Below are 13,884 nucleotides of genomic sequence, written 5' to 3'. Positions count from 1 at the left end.
ATCCGACCTAACATTTTATGTTAAATTTCCATCTGATCCTGGGCCTGATATAGAGCATCAGCTGGAAAAGACCATTTGAGAGGCTCTAAAGGTTGGTTTTCTAACACCTAAGGAGTCTGCCTTTCTTTTATGTTTGTATCCAACAGTTCCAACTATTTACACTATTCCAAAGATTCATAAATCCATTGTAAACCCACCAAGTAGACCTATTATTTCCAGCAAGGGCTCTTTATGTGAACCATTATCAAGATTTGTTGAAAAAACTTTTTTTAAAGAGCTCATGCCATTGACAAAGTCATACCTGCAGGACACATCCCATATGCTTCAGGTATTCTAAGACCTGTCACCTGGTCACTATGGATGTGGACTCACTGTATACAAATATACTGTATCTCAACAGTTAGCATTGGTCACTTTAGAGTTATGACCTAAGCCACTATGTATTCCCACGCAGTCTGTTAATGAACTGGCTGACTTTGTGCTGTCATCAAATTATTTTTTATTTCAGCAGGATGTTTTCAAGCAGATTAGAAGTGTAGCCATGGGTACGCAGCAGCCCCAGATGTGTCAAATTTGGTTGTGTCAAATTTTGAAGACCAATTTCTTTACTCTTCTGTATGATTTCAGCACATCTCCTGCTGGTGAAGATATATCGATAACGTCTTATTTAAGTGGCATGATGATTTGGAATCTTTACAGCATTCTCATGTTTGGTTAAACTCTTTAAGTCAAACATTTGAAGTTCATTATGCACTTTGGCCAAACTTCCATTCTGTTTTTGGATACTACTATCTCCAAAAGAGAGCTAAATATTCAGACTAGCATTTACAGAAAACTGACTGACAGAAATTATTTTTTATTGTTTTCTAGTTTTCATTCACGATGCTTGAAACTAGGAGTACCTGTTAGCAGTTTTTACATCTCAGATGCATTTGCTCAGAATTGGAAAACTTTAAGAATGTGTACCTGGAACTTGCAAAAAGGTCCTTAGATTGAGGTAACCATGGTCTTGAATAAGCACTGTGTGTAAGAGAGTACAATTTGCTAAGTGGGACTTGCTCCTTATCTATTAACAACCGGAGCCAGATTCTAGATAATCATGCGTCCTTCAATATACTATCAGAACCTATGAAATTGTTGCCATTAAGAAATATTGGAATGTTTTGCCTACTCATTAAGTTTTCCAGCAATTACCACAGTTTGTATTTTCAAAAGAAAAAATTATTGGAGATAGAGTGGAACCGGTGGATAACAATATTGTCTTGATGGGACATACATCCTGCGATGAATGCTCGTGCTGTGAATCTACTCTGATGGATATTGAATGGAATCATCCTGTAATGGGGAAAAGATATGCACAACATATGAATATGACATGTAAATCATCATATGTCATGTATATATTATATGTCCTTGTCAATTAATGTATGTTGGCTGCACTAAGAAACCTGTGAAAACTCAGTTAACAGAACACCATAGTTGTTTAAATATTGGCAAACATCAAGCCCCGAAGGTCAATTGTTGTATTACCTACAAACATCAATTTTCAGAATTAAAATGGACAATTTTGGATTAGGGTACTTAAGTGGTGGTGACTTAGGATCTCTCTTAAACTATAAGGAACAACAATGGATTTTTTTACCTTAATAGTGTAACTCCATAAGGGCTGAATGAGGACTTGATTGGTTATCTTTGCTATGATAAATGATTCTTATTGGCTGTACTTTAGTCAGTTTGCAGTTTAAATATGTGTGATGCCAGAAGTGACATCAGATGCCTACAGAACACTTTCACTGAAGTCCGAGGTAGAATCGTGTTGATTTATGGAGCCATAGCAGTGAAACTACCCCTGAGGCAGATGTGTTCATAACATCGAAACACTGACTGGTTGTGTCAGGTTTGGAAACCTAAGTTGGTGAAGTTTATAAGCTTATGATGTATATATAAAGATAAGTTAGCATTAATACGTTTTCAAGAAAATGCATTTTTAAGTGTGCATCTTCAAGTGTGCTTTCATACTTTTAACATTGGATTGTTTTCTTAAAAGTTTAAAATATTTATATATATAATTTCAAAAAAAGAAAAAATAGCAAAGTTATGGACTGACATGATTAAACTAATGTGTGATATATTTACTATACAAATGAGGTCTGTATTGAAACTATGGTTACAACAGCTCGCACCGCTCTTTGAGTTTGTAATAAGTAGTATTTGGTAGTGGCAGTTGTGACAATATACTTACCTATCATATTTTTTTGTATAGCTGGATCTATTCACTTGTGACATTAAAATAAATTTGTAGCTCTTGAAACCTGAATGTGATATAGTACAGCTTATGAAAATTCATGGCAACCTGTCACCTTCTACCTCCCCTCCCACACAAAAATTTACAACATAAGATCATTTGACCCTCATGATTTTTTATTTGCCTGTCTTGCCACAAGGCGCATCACTGTTCTTCATACTCAGCTGCCCTCTTCATTTCAAGGGCGCAAATGACAAAAAAAAAAAAAGAAGAAAATTCAGTCTTCGTGTCAGAAAAATGATTTTTGGCTTAGGCGTGATGCCCTGGGGTATTACATTAAGACAACTGGAACCACTAACACGAATGGGCTCATTAACATCAACCGTAAAAAAAAAAATCTCCAAACATTAAATACAGCCTCGTGCCAAGATTGACATATCAAAGATACATAAAAGCAACAGGAGTAGAAGAACTAAGAACCTCTTCAGCTGCCAAGCTACAGGGCCTTAAGGAAAATGTGGAAAACTTGCTCTGCCCATCTTCGCACAGCAGTTTGCAGGTTAATGCTCGGTCTGATGTCATCTGCCGCTTTCTTTTGGCGGCTTCATGTTATGAAGGTGCCCAGGTTTTAGCAGCAGTGCTTTGCCAAGATTCTACAAAACATCAACGTGACCCATTTCTTGACTTTCCTGCTTTGATTTGAACTTTTCTAGATTGCCTTTCCTTTCTGGCCTAATATGTTTCATGTCTTACATTTTGATGCTTTTGGGATATACAATGGTCATCTTATTTTCTGGCTACAACCTGTTTAAATCAAAATCCCCTGCATTCAGATGGGCATGCCATATTCCTGTTTAACCTAGAAAGGATAATAATAATGACAACAACTTGCAACCCACTTTTTCAATTGATGCTTAAGGTAGCTTACAACACTATTCAAATGCAGATACAATAAGTGCTGCCCCTCAGAGCTTACAGGATACCTAAGGCAATGGGAGATAAAGGTCACATGAAGCATCAGTTGGGGGTAGGAGTAGGATTTGAACCTTGGCTTCTAGAGCTCTCAGCTCATTGGTCTAACCACTAGGCCGCATCAGGCTTCTGAGAAGGAGCTCTGCGGCAATGCTATGATTTACATAAATTCAGACAGGTGGGCACGGCCAAGTGGCAGGAAGTTTCCAATATTTTACACCCCAGTTCTCTTGGGGAATGTAGCCACCCATCAGAAAGCGTGCCCTGAAATCCACTACAAAACTAAGGATTCTCTTTTTCAAAGCAGTCCAGTATAGCCTCCCATTTTAAAATTGCATTAAGGTACTTCTGTAAACATTACCAGCGGGGACGATTTACACTGAATTTGTTTAGCTAAAAACATAGGTAGTAATTTACATTTAGATGAGATAAAATAATGGGAATGCAAACAGAAGCATCACTTTCCGTTGGATTTGCCCTCTCAGAGACTCTACACACAACACAGAGAATGGGAGAGGTGAAGAATTTTGCCTGGAACAGGGACAGAAGTGGTAGAAATAACCGTGGAAGTTTCTGGTGACAAATCCTACCTTACAGGCCGATACAGTACAGTGCGCTCCGACGGAGTGCACTGTTAGCCTGCTATTGGATGCGCGTTTCCCCTTACCCCTTATTCAGTAAGGGGAGGAAAACGCGTGTCCAACCCGCGGCACCTAATAGCGCGGGATACAGAAAGTAAAATGTGCAGCCAAGCCGCACTTTTTATTTTCAGAAATTAGCGCTATTAAGTCGGAGGTCCCAAAAAGTAAAAAAAAAAACCAAACTTGAATTCGGCCCGCGGCTGTCGGGCCGAAAACCGGACGCTCAATTTTGCCGGCGTCCAGTTTCCGAGCCCGTGGCTGTCAGCAGGCTCGAGAACCGATGCCGGCAAAATTGAGCGTCAGCTGTCAAACCCGCTGACAGCCACCGCTCCTGTCAAATAGGAGGCGCTAGGGACGCGCTAGTGTCTCTAGTGCCTCCTTTTCCCCGTTTTTACCGTGTCACCTAATTTAAATACAGAATCGCGCGCGCCGGGACAGCGGGCGTTCGTCCGCTCTCCCGCTGACTTTACTGAATCGGCCTGTTAGAGAGGATGGAAGGATTCAATGCTTTTATCCTACCAAGGGAACTATATGGCTCCCAGCTGTGAATAACACATAATAGTGGTTGGGAGATAAGGACCTCTCATCACACCCCATCTGCCAGGAAACCCTTGGTTACTGTAGTCTCCCCAGACCCAACTTGATCTCTGGATATCTCCCTCCCTTGCTTTTACCACCACCCTCTCAGTCTCAAGCACCCCTGAATACTGTGGCTCGCTCCCACCCAACCTGTAAGAAAAAATATTCCTGAGATTTTAGGATAGAAGGAGGTTTCTAACTATACCTCTACCTTGGAGTGGAGTAACCACCTAGTGGTTAGAGCAGGAGGCTGACAACTAAGGAAGCCAGGGTTCAAATCCTACAGCTGCTGCTTGTGTCCTTGGACAAGTCACGTCACCCTCTTGCCGCAGGTACAAATTTAGATGGAGAGCCCTCTGGGGCAAGAAAGTACCTTTGGTAACTTAGCTTGAGCTCAGCCTACAAAGGCAAGTAGATAAATCCAAATATTTATGGCGAAACACTCCAAGTCTTGTCGAAAAAGCAGGCAAGTATTGTTATGCTTTGTTGACTCTCAAGCCATTTGTTAAAACAAAATAATTGAAATTTGTCCACGTGGTGTGGTACAAATCCATATTCCTTTATGTTCCAAACTAATTAGGTGTTCAATACAGCAAGAGCTCAGAGTGCACCCTGTTTGAACTGCACCATTATCAAACAAAACAACAACCATCTCAAAGGTGACTTTTCAAGCTCCAATTAATTTGCATCTTGATTTTAATGGGAGTTGGCTTCCCCGATTTTCATTTTCTCTAAGTGGCAATGGGTTAAACCTGTGTGATGAACTTCAGTGCAGAGTCTCTTAAGGCACAGGTTACAAATGTTTATAACTCCTGAGGCAGTTAGGCTAATGCTGTGCAAATACATAGGGAGATAAAAAAAAGTGGCCAGAATAGAAAATGTGCAACAAACCCGAGTTAAAATGAGTGCTCAGCACAGGCTGAATGCACATTTTAAACAGGGGGAGTCAGGAAGTCTCTCAGAGGGGATTTATAGGCACAAAAATACTTTCAGCGCAGGTGAGATTTTTTAGGTAAATTTTAAAAGCCGCATGTGGGCGTCCATGTCCTCGCTGTTCCCGGTGCACGCACATTGCCGATTTTATAATGTTTGCATGTCGCTGCGTGCATATTATAAAATCTGATACCCGTGCACACCCGTGCACCTGATTTTATATTGGCGCACGCATGTGCGGGCGGGTGCCAACTCACGTGTGCAAGGGGAAGAAACGTTTTAAGAAACGCGCACCGAAACGACTAGACCTTTCCTAAACCCCCTAGCTAACCTTCGTGCCTTTTCCCCTCTCTGCCCCAATCCCTAAACCCTGCCTAACTAATCTAATTTTTTTTATTTTTCAGTTTACCTGCTCTTTTGCCAACGCAGGCTTCACTACGACGCAGTCTAATGGCGCTGTCCCGGCCGGCCCCCGCCCACCCCTTTTTTCACGGCGGCTCTTCTGCGTGTACCCGCAGGCATTCTAAAATCCCCACGGCGTGCGCGTGGCCTGGCCACGTGTGTATCTTGTGGTTTTTATGCATGCATGCTGGCAATTTAAAATTAGGCCTTTTATGTGCAGAGCATGTTTTTTTGCACATTAATCCTGATTATAGGTCCCAGGTCTGTAACTCCAACTTCTGCCCATAGACTGACACAAGCGCTGGAAACGTTAGTCCACCTCTGACCAGGAGTAACGTTTCCAGCACTAAAAAAAACCTGAGTTAAGTTAGCGCATCTCTCTGCATTGGGAGTAACAGCAAATGCCTTCATTTGCATGGTATCTCCATGCGAGGGCGCTAAGTAGGACGCACAGCTTTACAGGGACATTTTTTGTGTGCAAAGCTCCTTGCTACATCAGGCTTAACATTTGTGCACAAAAAGTGTGCACACAATTGCAGGTAAGGAACACACACCTTATTGCATCGGCCTCCTGGTTAGCAGGAGCTTTCTTTCTAGCTGTCAAATGGTGTCTCCCAAGGATCCTGGAGGCCTGTCCTGCACACTTCAGAATCTGGCGAGAACCATCTGACTGACCAAAAAGAGTCTATACAGACAGGCATTGAAAGAGGGCCAGAGGTCTGTGTCACACCTTCTTCTACCTGCCTAAAATGGCAATCCAGTAAAAGATGAGTATCCTACTGGCTATGGAGCTATACACTCTGAAGATCTAGGTTGTTATCCTGTCTTGAAGAGTTATCTTCTGACCATGAGAAAATCATGTAAAATCTCCCTGTTCATACTTAGGCCTTCGGTGGTGTGGCCTTTACTATCCATCGTGTGTTACCTAGTCCAGAGCTAAGCACCTTCTCAGGGCTTCTAGGAATGGAAGTCTTTCAGAACTGGCAGAAGAGCTGAAAACCATGCTTCCTCCAAGCTAGTTAGACCCTTGTGGATCTACATTAGTCATGCCACAGCTAGAAACCTCTGCAAGCAGCAGCCCAGTAAATCAAACCATTGCATGAGTAATAGAGACCAAAGTGTGACCTCAGGAGAGGAGATTATTTTCCAAATACCAGCCCTGACCATAATAATAATAATAATAATAAAAAAGGCACATGCCTTTCATTGTAGCTTGCTTATTGCGCTAATTAAGCTAGATATTTCACTTAAATGCAGCTCCAACACTGCTCTCTACATTAATGGTGGGGGTGGAAGGGAAATAGAACCAAAAAGTTACTAAGAGCCAAGAGTAACAGATAAGTATAAGAAAAAAAATAAAAAGTGCAAAGCTTACTGGGCAGACTGGATGGGCCGTTTGGTCTTCTTCTGCCGTCATTTCTATGTTTCTATTACAAAAAGATGTAAAAAAAACATTTTACAGGAGCTAAAAAATAGTCCTGATGAGAAAAAAAGATTTATGTATGCATTTATATATTTCAGTATTTATATCGTTCACTAATAACATCTTTTTGTTTACAAAGTGATGCACAAGCAAAAGTGAAAGAAAAAAAAACAGCTAAGAAACAGAAAAATGTATATTTTGAGGGATTTGGGTAGCACAGCTGATTTAAGACAGATCAGCAAAAATTGCTTTTGGATAATCATCCAGTTTCCATTTAAAAATAACTCCCTCCTCCCGCTGTTTGCACTAATTTTTCTTACATTTTTTGCGAATTCCGCCTGCCATTATGAACGAGTCTAAATCAGGGAGCTGCTGCTATCAATCCTTCTCCAAGCCCCACCGGGGCTTCACACGGATACAGGCAAGGTATGAAGAGAAGAGGAGCAGCTGAGGTTTAACCACAGGAAGTTTAATTCCAGAGCAAGGATTTAAAATGTGAACCATGCCAGGATGAATAAAAAGGAGACATTGGAATAAGAGCAGGGTGCACCAGCATGGAGTCAGTAAAGAGGCAAGCTTCTCTTCTGAGGAATCGCCGCTTTCCTTGGCATCACATCGGGGATATATTCACCTTTCCCTTCTCCTCTGTTTGTAGGCTTCCTGCTTTAACCCCCACACAACCTTTCTTGATCTATAATTCAAGCTCTCAGTAAATCAGAAGGCCACTTTTGGTAATCACAGGTGTAAATCATTCTGGCACCAGTTTCTGCAATTATTTATCGGTGATATCCTTGCTTCTTTTTTACATTTTTTTTTTTTTTTAATGAAGTGAGCTGAAAGCTTTTTAACATTAGAGGAAAATGCTTCCTTCGGTCCAGGCTGACCAGGCATGCAATTTCCATTCTAGTCCTGCATCTGCCTGGCCCGCAAAGCTCACTGATCTTTATTCCAGTAAATTTCCTGGCTGTTAAGAGAGATAAGAAAATGGGCTCCTCTGAACAACTTATTCAATTTATTTATGATTTACAGAGAACGTGAATTACTTATCTAACATCCTCTTTATGCCTTTTTTTTTAGAAGCCTGTAGCCTGAGGAAAAGTGTGGCATGAGTTACTGTTTATCCACAGGCAGTGGTGCACCTAAAGTATTCGGCACCCAGGGTGGAGAATTCCTTTGCCGCACCCCCTGATTCACTTCTCTGTCCCTCCTCCTCCCCTCCCCCCATGATCTCTGGTTCCCCTCTGCACACAGGCTCCCTCCATTTCTCTCTCTCTCACATACACCCTTTCACACAGCTCCCTCTCTCACACACAAACATGCACACTCACTCCCATACACACACACACACACACACACTCTCTCTCTCACTTCCTACCCCGCTCCCCATCAGAAGCACAGCAGCAGTTTCCTCCTTCAGCCCTTGCAACAGATGGGGACTCTTCATTTTTCTCGAGGTGACACGGAGTCTAGTGCGGCTCTAAGTCCTGCATCTGCGGTGGGGGGGCAGCTTTGTTGCTCTTCCTCCTGCTTCGGGCCGCAACGGCGTGACCTTTCCTTCTTCCCGCCCGCACGGACTCACCACTTCCTCTTCTGGGCCACAGGGGGTGGGAAGACGTAAAGGCTAAGCAGTTGCCGGCTCCAGACCCGTGGCACTCTAGGCGTCCGCCCAGTGCTCGCAGCCCGGAGGCCTGCTTCCCTCTTCTACCGTGAGCGAGATGGGCTCCGCTTGCGGCCGCTGACCTCCCGGCTGGCACCCCCTTCCTGGCTGTCACCCGGGGTGCACTCCCCCCCCCCCCCCCCCCCCCCCCCCCCCCCCCCCCCCCCCCCCCACCCCCTCAGTATGCCACTGTTCACAGGAAAGGAACAGGAGCACCAGGCGTCCGCTCATGGAAAGATTTGTACTGACAGTTTTAACTTTATTTTTACTGAGACACATTGTGGTTTTGTGAACAGCTGGACCTGCGATGCCACAATTCAGCCCTTTTTACACCAAGATCTAGGCCTCCAATGTCTAAGTGGTGCAGCCTTTGGAGCCTGAGCCCACAGCGTGCTCATGATATTTTACTGGCACAAAATGATTTTTACAGACATGTCATTGTTTTTTGTTCTTTTTCTTTTTTACTGTGGGTAAATTTACTGACAGCTCTGATTTCCCCCCAATGCGTGCAGGGAAATGTAGTTCTGATTTCCCTATTAGGATCCCTAAGAAAGTTATTTTTATTTATTTATTTGTCGAGTTTTATATACCATTGTTCGGTATCGCCATCACAACGGTTTACAAGATTCGATCGGTATCTGATGTATTACATATGCGAAGCTACATCTCCTTGTAGACATTGGGACAAAACCAGGATTGGTTCAGCTTCTCCCACTGGACCTGGTGCTTGAGTCTGCCCAAGTTCTTACACACAGGGATAGTAACTTTCAAACTGGTGCATGGGCACACATTGGTGTGCATACATCTGCCCGTGCCCAGGGATGCGGCCGTTTTATAACATGTACACACATATGCGCACATGCTTTAAAATTGCCTGGCCGCGCACGCATGTGCCAAATTTTTCAGGGGATTTTAAAAGGGGCGTGCACCATGCCATTCCCAGTTTTACCAGTTCATCCCCAGTTTGTCCAGTTAAGAGACAGGTCCTCCAACCTCCCCTAGTTTAATAGCCTTCACTCCCCCACCAGTTAGCCCCAACCCTTAAAACCCTGCAGATCTGCCTATTTTTCTTTATTTTTTAACTTACATGTCATCCATAGCAAAAGTAGAGTTATGCGGCAGGGGGCCTTGGTGTGCACCAGATTATATAAGTATTTACATACAGATCTCAGGTCTATGCCCTGGAATGCCCATGCCCCACCCAGACACACCGGCTTTTAAAATCCACTCGGCACGCACAAGCCCAACTTATTTGCACATCCCCTAATTAATGCATGTGCTGGCCTTTTAAAGTTCACCTTTCATCGTACGGGTGCCTCTTGCCTTGTTTTTCCAATCAGAACCAGGCACAAAGGTCTTATCCAGCAACGAAAGCTAAAAAATGAGAATTTTGCATCATTTACAAAGTACATTCTGCTATTCCTCTTCTTCAGATAAGCCTGGGCATTTCACAAGCCTTGGCCTGCAGGATCCATGTCTGCCAGACCTGTCATTGGGCTGCCTGAACTCCTTCACATTCCATCGAGCATCCTGGGAAGCCACTTGAGCAAGACCTGGCTTCTTTAGTGAATAAACAGATTTTTAACTCTTACGGTCTGTTATTGGTGTGTATGTGATAGAAGAGAGGCTTCCTCCGGGCGCTCCAGACCCAGTAATTAGCACTTTCCATCAGGCACTGCTACGTCAACTTCGTAGTACTTTTACCATAAATCATAATTTTTCTAATATGACTAAAGAAGAGTTTAAAGCGATTAAAGAATTGCGTGAGAACCGTGACCTGATTATTAAACCAGCTGATAAGGGGGGTAAAATTGTGGTTATGGACCACTCTCAATGCACTAATGAAGTTGAACGCCAACTACAAGATACCCGTTTCTACCTTCCCCTTATAGAAGACCCCACTGCCGACATTTTGAGTGAAATTGAACAAATTGTCAATTCGGGCACTCAGGCAGGTTTTCTTACCAACAAGGAAGCTTCTTTTTTGATGTGTCAGAATCCTAAAGTACCTCTTTTTTATATTCTTCCTAAAATTCATGATGATATTGCTAATCCACCTGGCAGACCTATTGTTTCTGGCAGGGATTCGTTCCTTGCGCCGCTTTCCCAATTTGTTGATTTTTTTCTGGCACCTTTTGTATATAAGTTACCTTCCTATGTAAAGGACTCTCAACAAATGATTTCATTACTTGAAAACATTTGCTGTGACACCGCACACATTTCTTTAGTCAATCTGGATGTGGAGTCGCTTTACACATGCACACCCCAGGTTGAAGCCATCGATATCTCTTCAGAATACTTCGAATCACATCCCTGACCTCACTGCATACCATCTGATTTTTTACGCTCTCTATTAACCAAAGCATTGCAAAAGAATTATTTTGCTTTTGAACAGAGCTTTTTTCAACAAGTACGTGGTACCGCGATGGGGGCCACCATGGCACCTGATCTAGCAAATCTATATATGGGCCATTTTGAGAAGACCTGGATTGAATGTACGAACCCTTTCTCATCATATATCAAGTTCTGGCATCGGTATATAGATGATATATTTATTCTATGGCAGGGCACTAAAGATGATTGCGACGCTTTTTTTGGATGCTTGAATTCACGTAATATTCATTTGACCGCATATAGAAGTGACTGCAAATGATTGAGAAGACCAAGCGATCTCCATACTCACAAGAGATACGCTGTCTGGCTTGCTGATGCAGTTCACTTCAAATACAAAAATGTTTTCTTTTTTTTCTTTCTTTAAATATACAAATAAAATAAAAAATAGATATATGATCATTTACGTGGGCGATCATTTTGAAGTATTTATATGGTCTTCCCTTTTTCCAAATTTCTCTAACATTACAATATTTTTCTTGCATGCTTTGGGCCACCTGTTCCAATGCCTACCTGTTTTGGAGCAAGTGTATCAAAGCTTCTACTACTGTAAGGGTCCTTAAAAAACGACAGGCAAAATAATCCTGCCTATATATGCATAGATGGACTTACCCGTCCTCCCCCGCTACTTAGGTGCACACCGTATCTCAGCCACAGATAAAACACACGTGTGCTGGGACCTGGGTAAAAACGTACAAGCGCCATCATCCGCTGCTCATGTACGTTTACCCGCACGAAGGCCGGACATTGCTCTGCAGGTGAAAACGCATCCTCGCCCATTGAGAAATGAGCCAAAAACTGATGCCTCATTGCAACCCATCAGAACATCATTTTACACTGTTTCTTCTTCAATTAAAGTTACTAAGACACAATTCTGGGTATGATGCCAAGAGGACGCTGCAAAGAAACACATTTAATCAGTAAATCTCTTGAAAATAGATTATGTTGCACTTTTTAGAGCATCTTCCTTAAGCCAAAATTTAACCCGAAGTGGTTATGGGTTTTGACCATGAAACACACCTTGACTAACACATAGACTGAGCAAATTCTATACATATATGACCTCTTGTAATGAGGTACGATCAGTTGTGTGCTCATTTTTTGTGTGCAGACTTTACTCCAGATACAATAAGGAGTTTTGCACACAAAAAAATGTGTGCGTGGAACTGTATGCACTGCTTAGTGCCCTCCCATGGTAATCCCATGCAAATGAAAGCATTACTTATTACCCCCCCCCCCCCCCCCCCCCCCCCCCCCACCAGTGCAGAGAGGTGTGCTGGCTTAACTCGGGTTTTCTTTGAGCTGGAAATTTTACTCCTGGTCTGAAGTGGAGTAAAGTTTCCAGCTCTAATGTCAGCTTGATTCCAGAGCTGGGACCTGCAATCAAGATCTGATGCACAGAAAACATATTTTGCTGTGCACATAGGAGGTAATTTTCAACAGTTACATGTGTAAATGTAACATGCTATCATAGCACTTTAAAAAAGTTATTTATGCACAGGAACGGTACGTTTCAAACCGGCGTGCATGTGCACATTTGTATGCATATGTTGGTCCATGCCCAGGGGTGCGGACATTTTATAACATACACGCACATATGCACGCATCTTTTAAAATAGCCTGGTCACATGCACATGTGCTCCAAATTTTAAGTGGGCGCGTGCTTGTACGTGCAAAGCCTGCTTAGAGCACGTAAATCAGGGGATTTTAAAATGGGTGCATGTCACCATTCCTAGTTTTACCAGTTCATCCCCAGTTTGCCCAGTTAAGATATAGGTCCTCCAACCCCCCCTGGTTTGATGGCCTTTGCTCCCCCCAGTTAGTCCAAACCCTTAAAACCCCACAGCTCTGCCTACTTTTCTTTAACTTTTAATTTATATGGCATCCCTAGCAGAAGTAAAGTTTCATGGCAGGGGAGCTCAGTGTATAAGAGGTTGCATAAGTATTTACATGCACACTCAGGTTAATGGGCCCTGCCCAGACCATGCTTTTTATAAAAAGGCCAATGTGCATGAGTCCGACTTATTCTTGCATCCCCCGCCTGATGCAAATGGTGGGCTTTTAAAATTCACCTCTTAAAATGCACTTACATGTGTATAACCTATGGACAATTCAATGGCATTTATTGTAGCAATTTTCCAAGGCTCACTTACCTAGGTAAAATCCAATTTTAGGCATGTAAATGCCTTTTAAAATCAGGCGCTAAGCCTTTTCTTTGCATGCATTGTCCAGCAGGTGTGCATTTTGTAACTCCCAGTGCATGAGCATACCATTAACTTGCTGCATCAGAAGTTAAAAAATAGTTTGTGCATTAAACTCTGCACTGAATTTCAGCACACAGTTTTAATGCTCAGCTAATTACATCAGCCCCACAGAAATGGTTTGTCCCCAGTGCATTTCCCCTATGAAGCACAACAGAGGGTTCATCCTCTCCTAGGCAACATGTAGTCATGTGATAACCCTAAGTGCCCAATACTACTCTGGGTGAACCAGACAGCATTTTTCCTTCATCTGTAATCAAAACTAAGCAATGGGTGTTTGTTTTCTCCTGAAAAAGCCATTATAAAGATGGCTTGAAATGGAGGCACCAGCAGTAATATGTTATCAAGTCAGATAACCAGAGCAGTTGGGGCTCATCCAT

The sequence above is a fragment of the Rhinatrema bivittatum genome, chromosome 11 (genome assembly GCF_901001135.1).
Source record: "Rhinatrema bivittatum chromosome 11, aRhiBiv1.1, whole genome shotgun sequence".
In the NCBI taxonomy this organism is placed as follows: domain Eukaryota; kingdom Metazoa; phylum Chordata; class Amphibia; order Gymnophiona; family Rhinatrematidae; genus Rhinatrema; species Rhinatrema bivittatum.
The sequence above is the reverse complement of the archived record's forward strand: the minus strand, read 5'-3'. Positions refer to the sequence as shown.